We start from the raw sequence: 24,927 nt of genomic DNA, 5'->3' as shown, positions 1-24,927 counted from the left end.
TTACGTCACAGTACCTAAGAATCTCTCACAATTTTCATATTCTCTCCTAAACTACAAGTTTGTTTTTCTGTTTGTTTGTTTTTTAAAGCAGGAAATTGAGTGATTTTTACTGAGATTACAAGTTCTGTCACTCATCTACTGAATAAATTATGTTAAAAACTACTGATTTTTTAACATCATTCACCAACTTCTGTAGTATTTGTCAAAGTATAAGTCAGTAGCTCCGAGATCCAGGTAAATGTCATCTAGAAAGCATTTTTTTCCAGGAAAAGTGAATGTGTGAAATGATTCTTTACAAAACAATAAGATACATAACTTGCTTCCATATATTTTATTTTGCTTCAGTCTGATAGAAATGAAGTAAAAACATTATTACCATGTATGATAGTGATTTTCCAGTGAAGACGACATGAATCAGTACATTTTGATTTTCTCAGGACATGTCAGCAAATTGTTGATGTCAAGAAAACGTAAATGCACTTTAATTCAGATGAACAGAATTTCAAAGTATGAAGGGTTGTTGTTCATGTTTGATTTATTTAGGGTTTTTTTCAAGCAGTTCATCATCATAATTATTGAACATCATTCGTTCTACTACTCTTGGGCTTCCTTACTTGGACGTACAAATGACAAGTACTTTTCCTGAAGTTCTGGGAGTTTTTTGCTCTTTTTTCTTTAATATATTTGCTGAAAATGTGAGATTGAGAATCTACCAGAAAAAAAAAAGAAAAAAAATTAAAAGCTGAAGTAGAAGAAATTGGCAAGCACGGAAAAAACAAATCTGTTTATCATCTTACTGAATTAAATTCTCAGCACAGGATGTTTTGACTTATTAGGGTTTAAGACCACCACAACACAGTCAAACTCAATTCTATGAGAATCATTTATCTTTTGTTGAAACCCAAAGTTAACAATATAGGGCAAACCTTATTTGCAAAATTCTGCTCCTTCCCAAGCCTTTTTGCATTCCATTTCATACACTGAAGATCTTTATTTCTTAGTTTTTGAAGAACAACCCAAATTGGGAAATCAACTTACACTTCAAGAAATTAGTTAATTTAATGAATAAATTAAAAGCCTCCAAACAATTAGAAATGCTTACCATGAACGTTTTCTCGACCATTAGCAAAAAGTACTTATCAAATGGGATTGAGCAAGGGTGAATAATCCATACAGACAATCACGTTTATAAGAAGTGAACATAGATAAACTGTTAAAGTGACAATCAAATCAGTAGATCTGGGTTGCAAAAGATACTTTGAAAAAAAGGTTTGATAGCACCATGCACTTCAGAAACAAAACACCATTACTGCAACAGGCTGCCCAGAGAGGTTGTGGATGCCCCGTCCTTGTAGGTGTTCAAGGCCAGGTTGGATGGGGCCCTGGGCAGCCTGGTTTAGCATTAAACATGGAGGTTGGTGGCCCTGCATGTGGCAGGGGGGTTGGAGATTCATGATCCTTGAGGTCCCTTCCAACCCTGGCCCTTCTGTGATTCTGTGATTTCTCATCTTGTCGGGACTTCAGTGGTTCTGAATCACGACCACCAGAATGCCCACTGTAAGGCTACGCAGATGAATCATTTGATCAAAGAAAGATGAAATCCCAAGACCTCAAGCCCCAAATATTGTCCTCATTGAAGTCTGTGATGTTATTTTAGTAGAAATAGTTCTTACTCATAAAGAATCAAGAAACATGTAGATGTGGCACTTAGGGATGTGGTTAGTGGGCCTGGTGGTGATAGGTTGACAGTGGACTAGATGATCTTAGAAGTCTTTTCCAACCTTAATTATTCTATAATTTCATCTTTTTTCCACCAGAGACTCTTTCATACCACTACTTTTTTTTTTTTTTTTTTTTTTAAAAAAAAAAAACTACAGTGGGGAATGGCTCACCACACCCAAGAGAACTTTTGACTTCTCAGCCTCTACCCCATAAAAATGTCCCTGCAGCTTCTCATCCCAGTAAAGACATGCTGCTAGTCAGATTTTCAGCTCTGTACAATAATGCAAGACTCCTCACTGAAGATAGCCACCAATTCTGCTGACTCTTTGGAGTTACAAAAGAGTTAATACATCATTAGTAGAAATCTCAGGTATGTTTCCCAGTGCCCTGAGCCTAGGCTGCTGACAAAAAAAAAAAAGGATTTTGATAAATCTCCTACTAGTCCAAAATCACAGCATTGGCAACCATAAATAGTCTGATGCCAAGCGCATATTTTCAATCTGCTGCATAAGCAGGTTGTTCCTCTCTGTATGTCATATCTGTATCTTACATAAAGCGATGGAACACAATGTTGAAATCAGACCACAGTGACTGACTGCTGTCTAATAAAGCAGTGAGGTGGATTAAAACAAATTACACTAGAATGAGATTAAAAGTTCTGCATGAAATCTCACCTCTCAAGTGCACATTCAAGAAAGCACTCTTTTTTGCGCATATCTGTTCAGAATTTCCACGCTCAATTTGTGCTTTGTGTGTGACATGAGATGCATTGTTGATATTCATTGTGCAGTTTGTCTGAAGGTCTTAGAGAGGGCAGTGAAAGAAGGGAACAAAAGATTTCCTAAAACAAAACTATGCATTTCCAGTAAAACTTGATGTATGAGAGTTTACTATGGTTTCTCACTACTTAGAAATGAATGGTGGTTGGATGACTGTAAAATTAAATGGAAGAGTGTCTTACACTACAGAAGTTTTGAGGTGATCAAAATTATTTCTTATTCCCGCACTTTTGATTACCCTTTGAAGTTCCAGAGGACCACAAGCATTTTTATGGCTAATTTCATATTGGAGTTCAAAGCAGAAGGGAAAAGTACAACACTTTTCTTTTGTTAAAAATCAAAACATATCTTAAATCTCTAGTGACAACTGAGTTCAACACTTTTCTACCACTGACATTCCAAAATTTACTGAAAAGTGATGACACAAACATACAAGATAAAGCCACTCCATAACGCCTAGGGATTCAAGCTGACAGCTTCAAAACACGACTCTGTAAGAGCATGGTTGGAAATTGCAGGACAACTGATGCTCAAGTACAAGAGGCGCAGACTGCTGCTCAAAAGGAACAATGAAGAATGGAATACAGAATTGTTAATCAGGCTTTCTATTCCATCAGGGTTAATTGTGTTCTCCATAACCTCAGCAACACATATTGATGTGGTACCCTCATCATCATTTGAAAGCTGTATTCCCACTTAATATTACAGTACTAAATGCAGTATATGTTTTGCTTTCTTCTAGATTGCCCACTCTTCAAAATAAATCCCAGCATCACCACTCTATATATCCATCCTCTCAGTTCAGATTGAGATTTTTAACATACTTCCAAAACAGTCCGCTTTTGCCAGCCCATTCTAGATGTATGGTATAATTATTGCATGACAGTGTTCAAAAATGAGACACTGTTCCCCAGGTTAGGGGTTATTTTTGTGGTACTCTGCACTAAGCGAGAGAATTCAGAGTACGCTACTGATTGTCGTTTTCCATTTAGTACTGTATGATCTTTCCATTGCTATTCCTCTGTATCTTTATTTCCTTGTTGTCCTGCTCAGAAATTGCAGAACAGGAAAACTGGGATTTGATGAAGGGAGAATGGGATATGAACAAGCACCTCACCTCACTGAAGAACAGAAGACTTGGCACCACTCAACCTTAATGATAAGGCAGGTGGTAAAAGAAGTGCCAAATACGAGAAAATAGCTGCCAGTGAAGCAACTTTCTGAACAGAACAGCAAGAAGGCCATGAGAATACCCACTTCAGGATACATACTTTTAAGAGGGGCAGGTTCTGTAACTCACTGCAATCACAGACTCAGTTAAGCTTTCATCAGGGTCAGGAGTACGTGCCCAACTAACATCATTTGTTCATCAAATTTCCTTTTTGGAGAATGTTCCTGAATGAACTAAAGCTTCTTCATTGGCCATCTAGAGATTCATCTTTGGAATCAAAACAATAAATTTGAACTAGAACCAGAAGAAATGGTTGCTTAAAAAGAAATAACAAAAAGAAAAGCAGTTTCCTTTCCATTGGGAACATTCTGGCACAAGCTTGTGTTTAACAGTGACATGTAAGCAGGCTTGATGTGCGCTGGTCATGAGGGACACACCTAACACTGATACAGCATAACCCAGCAACAATCTCAATTCCATCAGCATTAAGAAAAATCAAACAGAACAGCAGAACAACACCTCTAGCTTCTTCCCCATTGAAATGCAATGGTTTGCAGTCACGCACTGTTCGTTGCAGCTCATGCGGCGAAGGTCTGAGGCAATACAGCAGGCTTTGCCATTACCTCACAAAGCATCATTTTGCCGTTGGCCTTCAATGCTCACAGCCATAACTCACGAACGTAAACAAGTCTGACAGTTTTTCCCTGCCTTAAGAAAAATGACATCATACCAGTCAGTAGCGGGTGGCTTTGGACAGGACAGCTGTAGCTCCTGCCCACAGGTGGAACATCACCTTTTACGATGTGAAGCTACAACCAGCACCAACCACTGCTAGAACAACAAGTGAGACTCCAAACTTGGCACCATCCTACATTGCCCAGCCTGTTCTGTTGGCTAATGTTTGGAAGACAAATCTATACGCAAGCTTAAGTAATGAAATTTGCTTTGTACTATCAAATTAGATTGCTAAATGCCATAAAAAAGCTTTTGTAAAATAGTAAAAACTATTAATATGTTCAAAGCTTAACGCCATCCCAGAATCTAGTTGTAAACATGTCTTCTATCCCTGAGGCAATGTATCATGCCTGATGCTTTTGGTATGTCAGGAAAGTATCCTAATTTACCATTAAGAGTGTTTTAAAATTATATTTCTCCCTGCTTCCTTTCCAAAGCTGCTCTTTCCATTTCTGGCAAGATAGAGCGGACAGTCTGATTTAATTTGCATTTTTGACAATCTTTATTAAATCCTTCACCAAGGAAATGGATTAACTCAGAAGCTCTCATACACTTTCATATGATATAAAGGCACATTTAGAAAAAAAGGGTGGGAGTCTGAACAGATTCTCTACAGCAATAATCAACATTTCAGATGCATCTTCTGACAGTAGTTTCAGGGAATTCACATTATAAATTAATACAGCAAGTTAATATTTATAATGAGTAAAAAACCTGAAGAAGTCAACTTCCTAGGTTTAACAACCTGGCACATAAAAATCACCTGTTTCTAAATGGGAGAAGAAAAAATGGATATCAGAAAAGCAAGAACTGCACCACAGAAAGCAATAATGTATCAAATCCATCCAAGTACAGTTTCAGGCAAAAGACTTAAAGCATAACATAAATTAGCGCCACTGAAAATGGAATTTTATCCAGAGTTTGGTTTAACCACATTTTCCCCATGGTATATAAGGTTGATTCAAGTGCCACTTTTTAAAAATAAAAACTATTTGGAAAACTTGCTTTCTTCAGCAATGTCCATAATATTCTTTTACAAGAGCACATGTTGATTATCAGACTCTTGTTTGGAAAAGGCTTCATTTAGATACTGTTTACATGTCAATCCCACATTTGGAATGCACAAGGAAAACTACAGCCACACAGAAATTCTATGATTATCATATATTTAAACATTTGAATGTTTATATAATAAAAAATAATTGAGTTCTGATGTTATTACTGATTCTAGAAGAGAACACACCCATCAGCATCTAGCACAAACAAAACCATCTCAATTCTACAGTCATCCTCATTCTAAGTATATTATCCAAAGCCATGCCACATCCAGAAGCACACTGCTCAGAACACAAAATGACTAGGAAAACAAAATGGGAAAAAAAACAACAACAAATCATTACAGCATAGTGTTTAAACAGGGAGTTACCTTTTTTCCTTTCTTTTTCCTGTGAGCTGGTTTAGCGTTTTTCTCCTTTGCTTCCTCACTCATTTTTCAGCAGGTAATGTACAGGGGAAAGGGAGTAAAAGAGATCACTGCTTGTATTCCAACATGCAAAGCCACTGCAAATATTCACAGCCCTGAAACCAAAGTCCATCTGCTGACGTTTCTCAGACAAGTAACAGAATAACTGCTGTTTAAAGCCAGTCTCTGCTCCTCCTGCACTGACTTGAATCGTTCACAGCCTTGCTCTTTTCCTCAGCGAGAAACTGGGTGTTCTCACATCAAACAGTCTGCGATTCCTCTAAAGAAAAGAGAAAGCATTCTCATTCTTAGCTAGTCTTCACTCCTGAGATAGGATCATGACAACACTTCCTAGCTTGGTCATCCACAGCGCTTCCAGTCTCTGAAATGGGGTTGATGAGCCAGGCAGAAATTAGCTGCAGACGGCTGACAAGTCAGAAGCATTCACCAGCAAATGATTTGCCATTTCTTGCAGACAGAGAAAGTGAGCTCGAATCGCTCTGATTGCCGGTCGTGCACAATACCAACATGTGTTGAATGCATCGGGGCATACCAGAAAAGGAAGCCTCCGAGAGTGATAGAAGATCAGGTTACTGGATCTTAAAGCCACTCCCAGGCAGATTCAAACAATAAAAGGCACAACACACTGCTGAAGAAATTGCTAGATGAGATGTTTACATTTCCAGCAGCTCCATATCTCCATCCAAAGAAGCTGCAAATTGCCACTCAGAACTCAACGTTTGTAATATTAATTATTCATCTCATAAAAGCAGCAGCAGTATTTCAGCAAAACACGTATTTACAACTATCTCTGCCTGTGAAAGCTTGCTCCTCCCTTGTATGTCTGTTCCTGTGACAGGATTTGTAGTCTCTCTTCTAATGCAGCTCTTTCACAGAAGCGTTACGTGCCTCATGTGTGTGCATGACTGGCAGGTTTCAGATCATGTTTCCACATGCCGCTGACCTACTCCACAGAATGGAAAAAATCAAGAGAGGTCAGAGACTTCAATAATAATAATTCTCTCCAGCCTGTGCTCATTAAGCCACGTTACACATAACTCGTGTTACCAACAGCCATGACAGCAGTCATTCACGAGACATTGCATTGATGTCATTACCACATATCTCTCCTCAGGCACCCACGATTCCCATATTGACTCTCTCTCTTTTAGAATCTCACCCCTCTATCAAGATAGGTGGGAGGGGAGCAGAGGAACGGGGGAAATACAGAAGAGGTTATCAGACATGCAGCAGCCTCATCCATTGCTGCCATACCACTGAGCTGAGTTAGCAGTACACTGATTTTCCCATTTCTGAGGGCTCCGGTCACATCAGAGGTGGCAAGTGACAATCATGATTGGTTTCAGGGGCTTTGCAGTCAAGATTCTCCTATTCCCATTGCTCACACCTTCCTCCCCTTCATTCTCATTTCTGATCTATGACAACCAATATCACAGACTGAAAAAAAAGATTTAATGCACCCATGTTATACAACGCCATTTGCCCCAACTCTACCTCCTTGTCTCATTCTCCACAAGTGATTTCAGTGAGCTGCCACAACAGCACCATCACATGGAGGTTAATTTCCATATGCTAGCAACAAGTCCTAGTGCTCACTGTTTGCATGCACTGGAAATGGATCAGTGCCAGCTAAACCCGAGGCTCAAAACTAGAATTCTCTTTATCAGCCTGCTAAGGTGGGTATTTTTAAGGAACCATACCTCATATGGTGCAAAGTTTAAATAAACACCATCCAGAGACCACTCATAAAATTTCCCTTAAAATTTTCTTTATGTCATTAGCATACAATAACATTTATACTTACTAAGCAGTATGTTGTACAGAATGCAATCACCATTGATAATAAACAAAACTAGGAATTTCATTTTCCCAGACATGTGATTTCTAACGGCTGTCTCAAAGAAAGGAAAAAACCTCCAGCCTCTCCCAATTTTTTTTTTTTTTTTTTTTTTTAAGAGTAGATGTTATGTTATAAACTGAAGTGCTCTCTGCTGGTTAACAGTGGTTAAAACAATGCATAAACGCTCAAAATACCTTCTATCCCAAAGTGCATGAAAAACAAATCTTATATTTTCAAAACTGTTTTTGTCTTGTGTACATAGCACTGAACAACACTTAATGTTTTCTGAAATAAGTCCACGTAAGTAGAGCTCAAGCAGTTTAATTGTGTCTTGTAAAACTAAGTTAAAACACTGATAAATAAATTGACTAGTTAAATTAAAGCATGTGTAATTTGTGACATGCTCAGTTAATTGCATACCTACAGAGTCACCTCTTAAATAAAAGATCATTAAGTAATGCCATGATTCTGCATAAATAGAAATGAATAAAAAGGTCTCTTTCCCCAGCAACCTGGTAGCTCTCAAGAAGCTGACATTTAAACCTATCACTAAGCTCAATGTACATAGATCAAGGAATGCCCCACGTCCCTGCTGAACTGTTGTTACTCAGATGTGTACATTTTAGTCCAGTCCATGAGATGAGACTGTGTTTATTAGGTTTGAGGATTCTTATATCCTGGTTTCTATCTTGCAGGGCACCTAATTACTTCTGAAGCAGCAATGACCTCATTGGCTTCCTATTTCAGAATCCTTTGCATTTGTCCTTTTCTTCCATTTTCATTAATTTTCACAAAAAAAAAAAATCTTTCCACTGTGTACATAGAGAACAAGAAGGAAAAATCCAGATGAAGAAATACAGGAATTTTGCAGTCACAAAATGCTCGCTCTAAGAGGTAGGGAAAGATCTCACTTTTCATCCCCTATATTGTACAGCTAACCATAGCAACTCTGCTAGAAAGGAATGTAATGTACCTATCCTCTCCCATTTCAAGTAAATGTTCACATGTCAACATTCAGAACCTTTTATGAATTGTGTTTCATTTCCTCCTTACCTCCAAATTTGCCAAATTTTTACTCTAGGTAAAGCCACTATGACAGCAGGAGCAGCTAAGTATTAAATAGAAAAGTACTTTGCAGAAATCTACTAGCAATTTCTCAGGAAAGGCTTTTAGGAAAGAAACATAACAAAAACATGTGTTCAGATTGTGCTTTTCAAACTTCTTGTGTGAAGCCCACAAGATTTCTCTCTGGTAGTAAATCTGGTAACAGTTGAAATCAGTCCGCCTCTAAAATTATGCGGAAGAAATTATTCAAGTAAACCTTCTTCCATCCCCAAGCCTTCTGCATATTCTGTGTAAATCCATACATCTGAATACTTAAGGTAATTGAACTAGAGAGAGAAAAAGTCAAATAGGTCTGTTCGGGAAAAATAAAGATTTTCAATACCTGATTCCTTGTGCACATTAAATTGCAGCTGAGGCACAATACCTGAGAAACAACAACCAACTTTCTGAAAAGCAACAAATCAAGGAAGACTTCAAGATTCTGAAGTGAGCTTCAATTAATATTTAAAAAAAAAAAAAAAAAGATCAACAACAATTCAAAATTGCATTAAAATATGCTAAAGAAAGACGACCATTCAGAAAGAATATATATTTAGACACACAGCAGTACTGCTGCAGCCAAGGGTGCAGTTTGATCAATTAGGAGTAACAATTACTGCCTGTTGTCTACAAGGTCTGGGACCACTGAACTTTGTCAGATTGGTTGCTTTTAAATAGCACTTATAAAAAGTTATTTCTTTGTGGAAGTTTGTCTGTGTATTCAGGTACGCCCTGATGAGCTAAAGCAAAGGAACACAGTTACCACTTGGAAACGTATCGCTACTTGAAAACCAACATTAACACCATTGTACTTCAAAACTCTTTACGTTCCTGAAGAGAACACGCACACTGCTCCCTGCAACTTACTGCTTAATTACAGTAGTGTCCAGAAGTGAACTTTCACAACCTCGTTGATACATATCTACTAGGACAGTTCTATTTTTAAATCAAAATAACTGGCATAAGAGGACAACAGGACAGGCCAAGTTCTGTCTATCAGTACAGTTCTATTTATAAAGTAGAGTGACTTGTGTGCAAGAAGCAAGGGGTGCACAACTTGTTATTGGTGACCTGTTTTGTAACTGTGTGCAATGGGTTTTAACAAGAAGATGGCTGTGAGCAAACTGCTGCCCGTACCAAAACATCCAAATCCAAATAGCTGAGCAACTTCAAAGTCCAGCTAAAACCCTACTATTTGTGTCAGAAAAGCAAGGCAGAGAAAAAAAAAAAAAAAAAAAAAAAAAAAAAAAAAAAGGCAACTGCCATTTCATTTAGGTAGAAATCCACAAATTAATTAATTTAACAAAAGCTTGTGGCACTCAATGTTTACTGCAAGGTCACTTTACAGATTGACTGCCTAGTACTTCTTGCATCTCAAGCAATATTCTGTTATAATGAGACAGAATTCAAGGTTAAATCAAGTATTTCCTGCACAGGAATGGAATAAGTGCTGAGAGGCTGGAAGGCAAATGAACTCTTATCATCTCTTTCTCACAAAAAGAATGTCTTAAAAGCAACAATTTAAATGCCACCATTACTGCCTTCCTTAACTTTTATTCTAAAGAAAACACAGCCTATGTGTCAATCTGCTTGTTTGCAAAGATTCACTCAAGCAGAGATCTATTATCTCAAGCAAACAGGAAAACCACCCCCAAAAAACAATGCTTTGTGGGAAGTCATGAAAATAAAGTGGTGGTCTCCACTTCAAGATGTGCTTGATTACTAGCATGGTTCACTATAGACAAAGTTACCGTGTTGAAGATTATCCTGGCCTAAAAAGCATGTGGTAGGCTGGCAGTAACCCAGTCAGACTCCCTTCTCCTTTTAATGAAAAGTGCAGCAAACATTCAAGGCCAGAACAGCATTCTAGGATAGAAGCAGAAGTGAACTGAAGATGCAAAGAGGAAGAGAGCCTTCTGATTAAATACTCAATGAATAACCACAAACTCTCCTATACTATCAAGAAAGAATTTATTACTCCTTGAGGAGGACAAATAACTGGATTTGAAAAGAAGAATGCATTCTGACCTGAGATAAACAAACTGAACATAAAATAGAAGTAAAGATGAGCAAAGTCAGATTTTACTCAGATTAAGTTAAAAATAATTTGCGTATTGAAGTCCAGATGAACATGAGATACTAACATGGATCAAAATTGAGCTGCCTTATCTTCACAGTTACTGTAACACATGTTAGCTAACTGAAGTTAAGAGCCTTGAGGACAAACATATCCCTCGAGGATGGAACTGAAGGGAGACTGGGAGTGAAGCCCAGAGCGGCTGGGAAGTTACTCAGTGGGAGGGAGAAAGGTAAGAGATTAAATCCCTTCCCTTGCTCCCTATAGGGAGGAATTAGCTTGCTTTGAGGCATCCCTTAGCAAATGAGGTTTGTAAGAGTTCCAGTTGACTAGCAACAGGATACTAAACCAAAAATTAGGTAAGCAACAGAGTAATACCAAAGAAATCCTACAAAATTTGCTAGATAGTGCAAATTAATTCTCTGCCAACTGAGATTGAAAATAGTTATGCAGAGATCATATCTTACATCCAAGCCATAGAAGCCCACCTTCGCATGCCAAGAGATACTTGATAACAGACTCTGATTTCAATTTTACTTCTTTTACCTTTTACACTTTGTGAGACTATAAATATATTTCATATGGAGTTTTTTGAAGTTTCGGTCTAGAAAAACAGACCATTTTACTAAGTTAAGGTAGCACATTTTATGCTGGGCACACATACATCACTGTTTGTAAAGCCCTGCAGTAGATGGATCGGAGCAAAACCAGCCTGTTTCAAAATTCCACAGAGGCTAAATTAGAATGAGTGTGAAGCAAAGGAGCCTCACCCTACAAACAATACTTCCATTTACATATTCCCAATGTCCCTTGATGTCAGAAACCATGAGAGGATTCTGAAATCTGACATCTCAGTGTGTATGAGGAGTTTCCCAGCATGCAACATCTACTCACATTTATATCAGAAAATAAAGAGGGAAAAAAGCAGAGAGACTGCCTCTCTCCCAGGGTTGTTTCACCATGCTGCATAGCAGTGCCACGGCTGGGGGAGATGTGGGGTATCCCTCCATGGTGCTTCCTCCACCATGAGCCCCCAGGCTGGCTGGTTCAGTCTCACATCAATGCAGGGGTTCACAATTTGGTCATCAGGCAACAGTTCCAGAACAGCACATCTCTGTCGTTGGTTTATATTAAGTCCAACCTAACATCAACCTACTTAAGTCAAGTAGGTGGGACAATGGAATGTAAGAGAGATGAAGCATAGCTACACATATGTGCATGCACAGCCTTTTTATTCCCTGAAACAATATTGATTCTGGCAATCACAGGAAAAAAGGGACAGCAGCTTCACAAGCAAGGAAAATGTATAAGCCTTCATGACAAATTATTCACAAAACTACAGTTCAATGAACAAGGAAGCGCTGAGCAACACGAATTTCACATTTATTCGAAGACCTCAGATTGAGAGGTTTTTTATTTCTGTTTTTCTTAAACTCACACACATCTGATTTTTACTGTGCAGCAACAAGCAAAGCAGTTCTCTTTAAAAAGAAGTGAAAAATACATTACTAAAGATCTGCTTTGGGACTACATTTAGAGCATAATATAATAGGAATATCTAGTTCCCTAATTAGGGAGAAAAATGTACTTCATGACATTTCGGTTAGGTGGCAATTTCTTCATCTCTTACCTTTTATTTTAAAGCACATTATATGCACCCACTGTAAAAAAAAAAAAAAAGGCTTTAAAATGGCAAGAAAAAACATTAAGTGGTATCACTAACTGAAAAATGTGCAACATTCAAGCTGAATGTTTTCACTAAGGAATTTAAAAACAAAACATTTTTAGTCTCACAACTATTATGCCTGATAGTACCTGAGGTATATAAAGTAGGTGACATTTGCCTGTTCCCAAAAAGACACCTTAAAAAGCCTGAAAATCTCTTTTGCTGGAAGACTCACAAAGACTGACACAGGTTCAGAAAGACATTGAAACACTGTTGTTGTGTTTAATGACCCCACTGAGGAAAGACCAGATTAGGAATGAAGTCTGAAAAGACAAAAATCCAAAGTCTTAGCTCAGGTAAGCACATATTTTAAAAGAAGATTGGAAAAAGTAAGATTTGACATTCTTAGTTTTAGTTTCTGTTTCAGGTCTAATTTGAAAACATTACGTAGACTTTCTCCAAAGAGTCCAAAAGCATTCCAATTAAATTTATCAAAATTCTAGTAGTCATTGGATCAATTACTACTATCTTGTCTAGTTGACACATGTACATACAAGCATTTACCTGAAACTGCTCTCAAAAGATAAATAATGCCCACATCTATTTAGTTTGTTTACTAAATGAAAGCAAAGTGACTGAACTGTCATCTGGCCAATCACCTTGAAAAAAAAACAGCCCTGAAATGTGAATTACGTGGATGAGATCTAGTCTAAACTGTAACAAACTGTATAAAGTTCCTTTTATATTTGTACAAATGTAGATAGCCATACTACAATACATACCAGAGGTTAAACAGTTTACACAAGCAATCAAGTTAGATTTTTTCCCCTTCAGAGGGGGAATTTTCCTTGATGTTTTTTCAGTTCTCTCAAAATTGACAAAAATATCCCCACAAAAAAATGTCTGGGGGCTAAGGGGACACATGAAAAGATTAATGAGGTTTTGTTCCCACTTCTTTCTCTCGTGAAACATCTTTCATCTGCTCTGTGTTTTAGGAAAGAAGAGAAAGGCTGAAACACCAAGCCATCTTTGTGGTGAACAAAATTTATTATTACTATCATTTTCCATCTCCAACAATAAGAGCAGAATTTTTTGCCAGCTGCATCACATAAAAAAAAATAGGTGAGATGACGGCCATAATTATTTGAGAGAGCTAAATGATAAAAATGATAACTCATATCCTATTTACATTCAAGGCTGTGTATGGCCACGATTACAGTTCTCTCATTAGAAGAAACATGGGTGGGAATAAATTTCCCAGATAATGGAGTGGAGGGGAAGACGAGACCAGAGAGAGCATGCAAGCAGTCAAATAAATATATTAAATCTGACCTTTAGTAGCATCAAAAAAAGAGAAACACTGCCATTTTTATTTTCCTTCTAATGCTTTGTCCATAATTTAAAGTGGCTCAGAGATTCTCTAATAACCAACAAATGTGTGTAGGGGGAGTTCTTTGTTCATCTGTTTGCTTTTTTCCTTCAGGGGATCAGCTGAGGGCAAGGAGAAGAGATGTTTGTTTGGAATCTCATAAACAGAAACAGTTTGGGATTTCATTTCTTCCCAACATGGGAATACATGTTGTACCTACCAAAAAGAATGAAAGAATTTCCTTTACAAAAACAACAGTTTAAGAACATATATGCATATAAACAAAATTCCTTTCAAGCTGCACTGGATTAGTGGCTGTAAATTACAATTTTCCATTTCCACTTGCAATCGTGAAAGTAATTTTCATACCTTTAAAAAAGAAAATCTTTCATCTATAATTGTTTGTCAAATATTTCCCTAAACAGAGCTTAATCAAAACATTCTTTATACAATCTTTTCATATGTAATACCACGTACTATTCATCACTAAAACACACCATAAACTTTAAATCAAATCTGTACATTTGATTTGCCTATGTCTACAAAACTTCCAATAATCTTTTCCAACCTTGAACTACATAAAATATTCTCTACTAAAAAACCCCCCACACCTATAAACAAACAAACAAAAAAAACCAAAGCCAGAAGACCTTGGGATAGCACCAGCTACAACTGCCTTTCATTTAAATACTGGAAAAGGGCCCCAGAAATAAGTGAAGCAAGCGCATATTCTTTTCCTCTATCTGTAATCACAAATCTAATCTGTCATGCAGAATATGGATTTTTCATTTTAGCCAAAAGCCAATCTGAGTTTCTGAGTTATTAAATTAGAATAGCTTCAAAAGAAGGGAAGAACTTCCGCTTCTCACAAAACAAGCAGAAAAATCTTTGTAATTCAAATAATTAATTCATGAATTCTCATAATAGATGCTATGGCACTGTATAAAAATCAAATGGATATAATAGAATGTATCAAATGTAGCAAGCTTCCAGTTTTGTGCAAGTTGCATGCTTCAAAACTGCTGCCTTCTATTCCACAGAGTTCAAGATTAACTTCATTGAAATCTGTGAAGAAAAGCAAATGATGAATGTCAAGAGCCAAGAAAACGCCTCTCAGACAGTTGGCAATAAGTTGTGTAAATCCAAAATATTCTTATTATCTATGCAAACCACAGTGAAAATATACAGTATTTTCCTTTAATTTAACATAATTTTTCTCATACTATTCCTATATTCTCAACTCTGAAATTCATGATAGTTTGAATTTATAATTATATCTGATTGGAAGTAATTACAGATAGGAAGTATCTAATTGGAAGCTCTCTCAAATCAAGAATATTTTACCCAGGATGGGAAACGGTAAGAAATCTTACTGTCTTTATCCTAACACATGAGCTTTTTATCCTTAGTATCTCTTATCCTACTGAGAATGGGTAGTTTTACAGAACAGTTGAGTTTACAGAGGGAACCAACACTGGAAAGCAAAGAAGTCTTTAAAGTCAGTAAAAGATGACTACCATCATAATATCCACTTTAACCCAAGTGTATTTTCCTGTTCCTTTCATCAGCTGGATGGTGAGTAGGAGAAAGAAACCATTTGAATAGCTAAAATGTAAGATGCACTTTGTCATTATGGAATATAAAACTTACACATGTAAAGTGATAAGGCCAAGAGTTCCACAACTGTACAACATTTTTTCAGGATAAGTACTTGCCTATCCTAAGCAAAGAGCAGCTGCAGAAAAGGAAGGTATCTCTCTGAAACCAGGAACCAGGCTGCACTGGACAATCCAGATGAATTTGCATCTTGCAGATGTTGCAGCTATGACATGACACAAATCATGCAGCTCAAAGGGGCACTTGATGTGACAGTTGGAAAGAAGTTGGAAAGAAGTTACCTGCGCTGCAGTTTTTATGCACAAGCCTGCCCTCTTCCCGAAATGCTCACTTTGCCACCAAGTGGCAAAGAGATATTAGAAATAGTCCCTTTCAAAGAGAACTTCCTGCTTAAAAGTGCTGTTTGCTTTTTCAAAAATCAATCCACAGTTACAGCCTTATTCAACTGAAAACATTGATTTCTCTAGTGCTCTGCAAAGTGTATTTTACTTCCATGTGAAAACCGTTTACTCACTTTTCAGTGCTAACCAATTATCTCAAGGAATATGCACATCAAGTTCTCTTGAGAGTTTTCCATAGTGTCAATCCTACATCAAACAAAATCCCTCTTCCAGAGAGAACTTCACTGCATTTCAAAATGTTGCATGCATTCTGCAGTATATTTCTTCATCACACATTTGTTTAATTGCACATCACTACAGCATTTCTACCTTCCTATGTGATGACCCTTAAAGCTTACAAGCAATAGTCAAGCCCAATTCATCCTCCAAGAGCTTCCCACCATCTCATTCCCATATGGAGAGCTGCTAACAAACTTCACTGCCTGCACTGTTGCAGTCATATCAAACAGAACTCAAACATGGAATATTCTGAAAGGATCTATTCCTTTGGTCTCCAAACAGCAGTCTTGCATTACGTTTCCATATCATTCATTCTTCATGCAATATAAACATCAGAACAGTGTCTAGAACAAAAGACAAATCCTTGCACATCACACGTGCCACTTCCACGTTATTTTACGGCACTGCTTATGGTATTTCCTTGCTGAAGAAGGACCATTAAAGCATTTATCAGTAATGGCAATACTTGTTCTCATAACAGGATGCATTAGCCGAAACAGATTTCCAAATACTGCATTTATGAAGTTCACATTTTGCTATCTGCATGTGGTCTTCTTCAGACTGCATTTCAGCTTCTATTTATACAATTCTGATAACCAGAAAAGCAGTTTAAGTTTCATTACCATTACACATAAGTCAGTCAGAATGACCATTAGCTAGAAATGTTGTAATGAAGAAGTCCATTTTCAAAGTCTTACTGGCTGACAAAGAGAACTGATTACTGCCATTTGATTATGAAACTCCAGGACATCATAAATGCTTCACAGAGATATCATTATTAACATGTATTTAATAAAAACAAAGCAGCAAAATGCATGCACAATACACAGCACTCATTTATGCCCATTTCAGAGCATAAAATTGGAGCTACTTGAAGCTCCAATCTATATAACAATTGAGTTTCATCCAACTCTGTTCTAAGTTGTGAATTTTTTTCTTAAAGATGAAGGAGATCACTACTTCATGACAGCTTATAAACTGATTGCTAAAATCATGCCAAACATGAATAAAGGAATAACTCTCAATATAAAGTCATAGTCTTTCACTTATTATTACACATATCCATTCAGTCTATGCAGGAGGAGTTAAACTGCCATCTTGTTTTTCTTCTGAGGCATAGCAAATGTGCTACTCTTTTCCAAAGCAGTGTAAAAGTAACTGTTATTTCTCAGTTTTCTTCATTTGAGGTTCTTCCATCACTCCCCTTGCCTTTTGTTTTCCTTGTAAATGAATTATTCTCCACCCTCTCTCTCTCTCTCTCTCTTCATTTGAGGTTCTTCCATCACTCCCCTTGCCTTTTGTTTTCCTTGTAAATGAATTATTCTTCTCTCTCTCTCTCTCTCTCTCTCTCTCTCTCTCCCTCTCTCTCTCTCTCTCTCTCTCTGTATCACGACTTGCGTGCACTGTTCTGACTCAGAATAGACGTTGAAACTTCATTCCAGTCAGCAAATTTTTACTCTCCAATTCCTCCTGCCCTTCTACAGGTCTTCTCTACACAAATCAGCTCCCTCTGCACGCCGCCTTGGTCACACATCTCACTTTGCCTTTTACACACATACCTACCCCTGGAATCAGTGCTTATCATGGCTCTCCAGTGTCCATCCACTCTACCAGGAGAGAACTGTGATCTCCAGTAATCTCGCCATCAGTCTGCCTCCTGGCTTTTTCCCCAGTCACCCTCCTCCTGTTCTTTACAGTTCTGATAGACTGAAGGCATGCCCTCTGGACCTTTACAGGCACAGGTGAATACCTGCTCACTTTCTTTAGATCTCAGCATCAGATGCATTCTGTATAACATCACAGAAAATGCAGTTCCACACAGCTGGCATCTGCCTAGTTTTTTTTTCAACCATCTTTTACCATATATTCTTCTTCGCTTTTTCACTTACAAAATTAGGTTTCCCATTTTATTTCTTCCCAGGTGTTTTCAGCCTTCAAGGTTTTTCTCACAATCCGTGCCCATTTAACCCAGCATGCTTAGATACTCTTGCCAGGATTAGATTCTAAACAGCCTAATCAGTTCCTTTTTACCCCACACTTAGCATCTTTCAGGCTCCTCAGAACCTGGTACTTTAGGTTTATTCACTGTACCAAGCCCTTCTGGGGCGTACCCCACATTTCTGCCACGTTTCTGGGATAGCTAGCAGTCATTTTCCTCACCTTTATCTCAAGAGATAGGAGAGAATGAAATCCTTTCACAGTGACCAAACTGAAAAAGATTCACTGTTAACATTTACATCTCCTGTCACAACAGCTTCTCTCTGCTTGGCAAGAAGAGTTCCCTGGCTCGTGCCATGAGGAAACTAGGCAGTTTTGCTACTGGCACGATGATAGAAAATGGTGCAGTTTCTATAAAGCCATCATCATTTCATCAGCAAAGATTGCTTCAGAGTGATTGGCACTCCAGAAACTTCAGACATATGCTTGACTCATTTTTTTTTCACCCTATCCTTTGAGTGATCTCTCTATATGGCTAAAGATACAAGGGTAGCTTGAATCGGATAGTTTTCCCTGTCCTTAGCTGACTGCTTCTGTCAGCAACCATTGCTCAAACTGAGGATTCATACAATACCCCTCCTCCAACAGGTGCTGCACAGATGCAACAAAGCCATTGCATAATGGAAGTTTGGAGATAAGCCCAGAAGCCTTGCCATCTTCTGCCGAGGCATCACTTTGGCCCATTACTTCTGAAGCCAGGAAATCGTAATGTTTAAAACCCCAACCTTCCTGACATTTTGCATATAAATTTGCAGCATTCAGAAAACAAAAGTAATTCTTGTAATTGCATAGGAAAAAATCAAAACTGATTTGTTTGAGAAAGGCTGAGATAAAGTAACAAAGTTGTGTTTTCCATTGATAATGTTCTTTCCACTGAGAAAAAAAGTCCCTCAGGAATACACTCAAGCTAAAGTCTACATAACAGAAGATAATTTTTCATTCTTACGCTCTGAATAAAGTAATTTCTAACAGAAATGAGATAATTTTCCATGAAAAATCAAATGGGAGATAGAAAAAATTGAAAAGAAAAAAAAAACAACCAGAGCTCACCGGTTCTAAGAGAACTGAAATAAGCAGGATTTTACAGATTGCTGATATTACTGATGGCTGCTACTACTATTTCTGAGGTATTGCCAAAGGTTTTTGTCATTTTTATTTCTACCTACCATTGTGCCTATTTGCAAAGAGTAGGGCAACACAGATTAACTAAAACTTGAAAGAAAAATCTGTCCTGCTCAGACCCATTATTATGATTTATGTATTTATGAAAATGTTCTAAAAGGAACAGCATACAATAGGTTCCTAGCTAAAGCAATATTTGCCTGCCAAAAATAGCTGCAGTGGCTGACTTGTACTCTGGAGGATGAAGAAAAAGCAGCTTTCAGATTTACGCTGCAGACAACAGCTAAACCAGAAATCTCAATATGATGGGTTTTTGGTTTTGTTTTTTGAAATCACAGTTTCGGAATGTTCATGTGGCTCTACCACCTGGTACATCACAGCCACTGTACTTCACCTGTCCCAACTCACATGAATCTGACCTACAAGAGCTTTTGTAAGAAGTCCTATTTGTATATACATATAAGTTACATATATAAAAACTACATATACACACAATATACACTAACACATACACATGTATTAGTTGAACTTATTACAAAACTAGAAATTACATGTAATGTATTTGAGTAAATATAGGGAATAAATTCCTATTATACACAGGAATTGGGGTTCAGATGACTTACAAAGAACTAAACCAAAATCCCTTGTTGCTTTTTTTTTTTCCTGAAAAGAATTATTTTTTTTCTTCTGTCCCTGGTGGCTGATAGATAACTCCTTTTGATACTTACTAAAAGTAGAAAAACACTTAGAAAAGGCAACCCATGCTGTGTATCTCAGGTAAAGAACCCCAGGTATGACGCTGATACAAGAGCCATGATAAATTGTCTTTGATAGCTTAAAAATTTTAAATTGTGTTCAAAAAGTCTTTTTGTCAATGTATACAGAACTGAAGTGAGGTGACGGATAAAAGGCCCCACTGGACCACAGAATGCCACCATAAGTAGGTCACAAAAATATTTCCTCAGTAAGGAGGTAACAGCATTTCCCCCAGAACTTGAGACAGCACATCAGAAGCATCCACAAAGACAGTAATCTGTTCACCAGCTAATACACCATCTAAACAAAACACTGGAGGATTCTTGCCACAGATAAATAATGCTGAGGTTTAGGGCATGTTCCTATAGCTCTAAAAAAGTTTATTAACCCTGTCTTTACCATCTAACACTGTCTTCAAATTGCAGTGCCCTTTGTAGAAAATTGTTTTGTTATAACAAATGTAGGTTTATTTTTGCAAATAACAATCTTGTAGTTCAAAGTGCAGATATATGAATGAATACGTGCTGTGTTATAAGTTGACCTGCCAAGATTTCTAAGACACATAAGCACAGACAAGACAGTGCATTTGACATTCATGCTTTCGCAATGCAGTCACATCATACTATCTTCACACATGCACTCAAAAGACCTCCAATGCACATCTTGATGCATATCAAGGCTCTGCATGAACACAGCTAAAAAGTCAGTAAGAAGCATGCGTCATTACTAGCAGTTTCTTCTATCAGTTGAAGAATCGGATCCAATGCTCTTTTTTTCCCCACCAGTAGATATTAAGAATTCTCATTTGGAGGTCAAATTCTGGAAGAGGCACCTATTTCCCAGGCACAAATTCACACCTGCAGTTAATCGTGGACATATTCGATCCGTAAGACACTATATAGCAAAAATACGAGACAAAATACTATATTTTCAAAGCCAATATATTTTGTTTGAGTAATTCCGTAGGATTTTTGTTCTACTTTATTTTGTTTTCAATGTGTATGTGTGTGTGTGTCACAAATAACCGCAAAGTCAACAGAACTCTCAAATTATTCCAATATCATTTGCTAGATGCTAGATTTAAAAGTTTTACATTTCCCAAATTCCAGGATTTGGCACTGCACAAAGTTGGATCAGCACAAACCACATAACAGATGCAGTTAACAGTACTTAATCATTCCATGTAATTTCTGTTAAACTCATTTTTCCTCCAGTAAATTTGTACCCAGCACACTGTGCACTGCTTCCTGAGTATCATGCCAGTGTCTTCCAGTAGAGAGAATATCAACCCCAGTCTGTTCCTCTGCCCGCCCGGTCCCCACTTCTGGCTGTTTCCATTAACTTAACACAGCTTTAAACAAAAAGGCCTACAGGTGCCAGTTCTAATTTCCAAGCTTTTATATCCAAGTCCTGACCAAACAGATAACTGGCACAAAAGACTGAAGCAGTGAAGTAGATTTCTAAAATGCTGCCATCTGATTCTCATCCCACACAAATATGTAATCTAAGTAATGAAAAAAGCTTTCGTCTCAAACATCAGCTCCTTCAAAGCTCTTGAAATCAGTAAATGTTGAAGTTTGGATTGAGTCATGACAAGGTAAAACTGTAATAGTAAGAAATAACCTTCAGAACAACAATAAAAAGAACATACTTAATGTCAGGCAGAAGAGAAAGCAATTGCACTTTCAGACTAGGACTGTCAGTTTAAAAATATACAATGTAAAGAAAGAACAGTTTAAGATCTCTTTTCAATTCATGATTCTTCATCATAAATTCTAAGCACTTACAATGTTTTTACAGTCCACTCACCTTACACTACAAAAAAAATGGCAGCTATTTCTGTTGAAATTTAAAGGGAAATTCTTTGTTTCTGGCATTAAGACAGTAATTAATATGTAGGTATAATTTCCTCTGTGTCCATTCTTTCAAGTACGCACTGCAATTGAAGACTTTAAGGGTACAAAAATAGGAACTGAATATCACTGAGCTCAGCAGGCACCAAGCACACAGGTTAGTGTACACCAACAGCATGTGGGATGTAAGACTTAAGCAAAAGTGGTCACCACAGATCAGTATAGCTCAGCCACTCTCATAGCAGGTAGTTGATTATTAGTCAGCTGTTAACACTGTCCAGTGCTACCAAGGAAGCAGGAAAGATAGGAAGAGAACTGCTTGCTGTGTGGAAATAATTCCTGGTGTTTTCCTGAAAATTCTCCTTTCTCTCCTTTCCTTCCCAACTATAAGCAATGCAGGGCTCAACTGCACAGCCATGTGGTACTTGCCAGGTTGGGAATCTGATGAGCACAGCAGACCAGACAAGCAGCAGCCACCAGGGAGGGTGCCACTTGAAGTGAGATGTTAAGTGGGAACATGCTTAAAGACCACATATTCAGTTCTATTAATTCAGAAGCTTTGTTTTGTAGAATCAAATAATTAGACAGCTGGGCTTTGCTAAAAAAAAAAAAAAAAAAAATAAAAAAAAACTTCCTTTCTCATCAGCAGTGAGTTAACCAGTGCACAAGAGGGTCTTCTAGTCCCAAGAGCATTGAACCAAGTATTACTGAGCTCAGCAGGCAGCAAGCACTGTTGTTTGTAACAGCAAAGTTACAGAAGTACTTCTAAACCCTGGAGTTTAAGACGAAACCAAAACGTACTACAGAAAATTAGGTTAGAGTTGTCCATTTAAACTTAAGCATATCACAGGGTCCAACAAATACAAAACAGCTCTGTGAAGTGCTGGTTGGTGCTGTTGTTTTTAGTTTTGGAAAATAAAAACGTAAGTGAACAGTAAGAGATTTCTGTTCCATGAAGAAACTCCATAAATCTGAAGAGTAGAATTTCAGCAGACTAGGGGAATAAAGACAAAGTTGAGATACATGATCAGTGCAACCATCTGATTAGATGGTACAACAGGTCTGACACAGCATCTCTCCAGTGCACATACTTGTTTGAACCAGTGACAGTAATAACAGGGAAAAACTTGTCTGATTACAATACAAAAACAGAAAGTCAACTTCAATTAAATTACTCACTGCGCAATATTTGACTTTAGCACTTATAAGAAATATGCTACCCAGACAAGAGAAAAAAAAACAGAAGGAAAAAGATTGACACGAATATGTTTCCTTCTCCCAAACTTCCTGGAATCTTTCAAAGTATCCAATTTTATTTATTTTTCTCTCTTCCAGTGCTGAGCTTTATTTTACAAGTTTGGGACAGGAGCTAGAGAAATAACAAACTGACATGTAAACTCAGATAATGAACAAAAGTAGAACTGTAAGGTTTTACCTTTCTGGGGCTTCCTGGAGGGTAGAATCTAGGGCATAAATTAAGTGAAATAGAAAAGAATTAAAACTGATAAGCAAAGCAATCTGCAAAGCAGTACAAATAAACACAGTGCTTACATGAAAACATAAATTATATTAGCTGGCCCTACTGTGGGCTTCAGAAATACCCACACTGTACCATGCAAGCAGATACAGTGTGGAGTGTGTCAACACAAGTTGCAATACAATTGACTGACATCGCAGTGTTTCACATCCCACAGAATGATATCTCCTATCCCACAGACACTGCGCATACAAATAGTTTTTAACCCATGTAAGAAAAAAACATCTGCATATCCCTGAAATCTGTCCACACAGTTTTTCAGATCCACAAATTGCCACTTGCAAACAGGAAAAAGGAAAAAAAAGATTAAATAATCCTGAGAGATTAGACAGGATGGAATAGCAAACCAAAAGCCTGCAAAGCACTGAAAAAGTATGAGATCATCCTTTAACTTCTGATAACTTTCCCTCTCGTTCTGCCAAAACCTACAGACAGGAAAAAAAACCTGCAAGATGAAGCCAATGAAAAAAAAAAAAAAAAAAAGACATCTGCTTCATCTACTTGGAAAATAACAAGAACAGAGACAGTCCACATTCTTCAGCACACTTCAGTTTAAGCGTATCAGTAGCTTTGCATTCTAGGTGCCCCACTACAGTGCTTGACCAAATGCTTCAGTGAGGAAAGTGGTCAGGGACACAAGTAGGTAACAGATGACTTCTTGGCAGGGGGTGGGATAAAGGCCAAACAGATCCCACTGAGTTATGTCACCGCTCCCCAGAGCAATGCACAGAGCTGGGACTATCCAACTTCAGGAGCAAAAGTAGGAAGCCGAACCCACCAATCTTACTGAAACACTGGCTTTTTTCTGCTTGTCTGAATTCACTGGTTCAAAAGACAAAATAGAATGAATGAGCGCGGTGCCAGTGTGACTCCTGTAACCAACACTGAACTGCTTGCTTTCAAATATATTCAGATATATTAGAAACATGAAGAGAGGTCCTTGATTTCCAATACTGGTGAAATGACTCAGTTACAGTATATGCAGACTGTGAGGTGTAGCTGTTTGTCAGTCCAATTCTTTACATGGAAAACATTTTCTTGATTTCAGTAGCTCTAAATAAAACTGTTTTCTCTGTTTAAAAAAAAAAAAAAAAACTTATGCCTTCCCACAAAACAGTCACTCCCTTTGAGCTGCTTGATTTCAATACTGATTGCAGAAAAATTAACTAAGCTTCAAACTGTTGCACCATCTCTGCTTTCTGTAAGTGAATACAGCATGTAGTGCTGGAAAACGTATGCAGAATGACTGTGTCATTTACTGCCACAGACTGCAAATCAACTGTGGCAAAACTACCACCTTACTACAGAAGCAGTCCTACTGAAAAAGAACCACAGTGCATTGCTCATTTTCTACCATTCTTTCTCAGTACGCTTACATCCTATGAGAGAAACTAAGCTCAAGGGATATATATACATATACACACACACACACACACACACACACCTGGTTTGGTTCTTTTGTCAGAGTGGGAATACAA

At 37.6% G+C, this 24,927-nt stretch overlaps 1 protein-coding gene and 1 long non-coding RNA gene across 8 annotated transcripts in view; both read right to left on the bottom strand.

Annotated features, from left to right (window-relative positions):
* Positions 1-24,927, bottom strand: part of ANK3 (ankyrin 3) — a 344,064-nt gene that overhangs the window by 283,105 nt on the left and 36,032 nt on the right. The gene's annotated exons all lie outside the window — the stretch shown is intronic.
* On the bottom strand, positions 535-6,829 carry LOC122159820. The gene is made up of 2 exons (XR_006168640.1): positions 5,834-6,829; positions 535-709 (listed from the first exon to the last, which is right to left on the bottom strand). It is a non-coding gene; the product is annotated as an uncharacterized LOC122159820 (long non-coding RNA).

This window comes from Centrocercus urophasianus, unplaced genomic scaffold (genome assembly GCF_019232065.1).
Source record: "Centrocercus urophasianus isolate 14NV4802_14NV808 unplaced genomic scaffold, USGS_Curo_1.0 seq_17, whole genome shotgun sequence".
NCBI classification, from domain to species: domain Eukaryota; kingdom Metazoa; phylum Chordata; class Aves; order Galliformes; family Phasianidae; genus Centrocercus; species Centrocercus urophasianus.
This window is presented reverse-complemented; position numbering and strand designations above follow the sequence as displayed.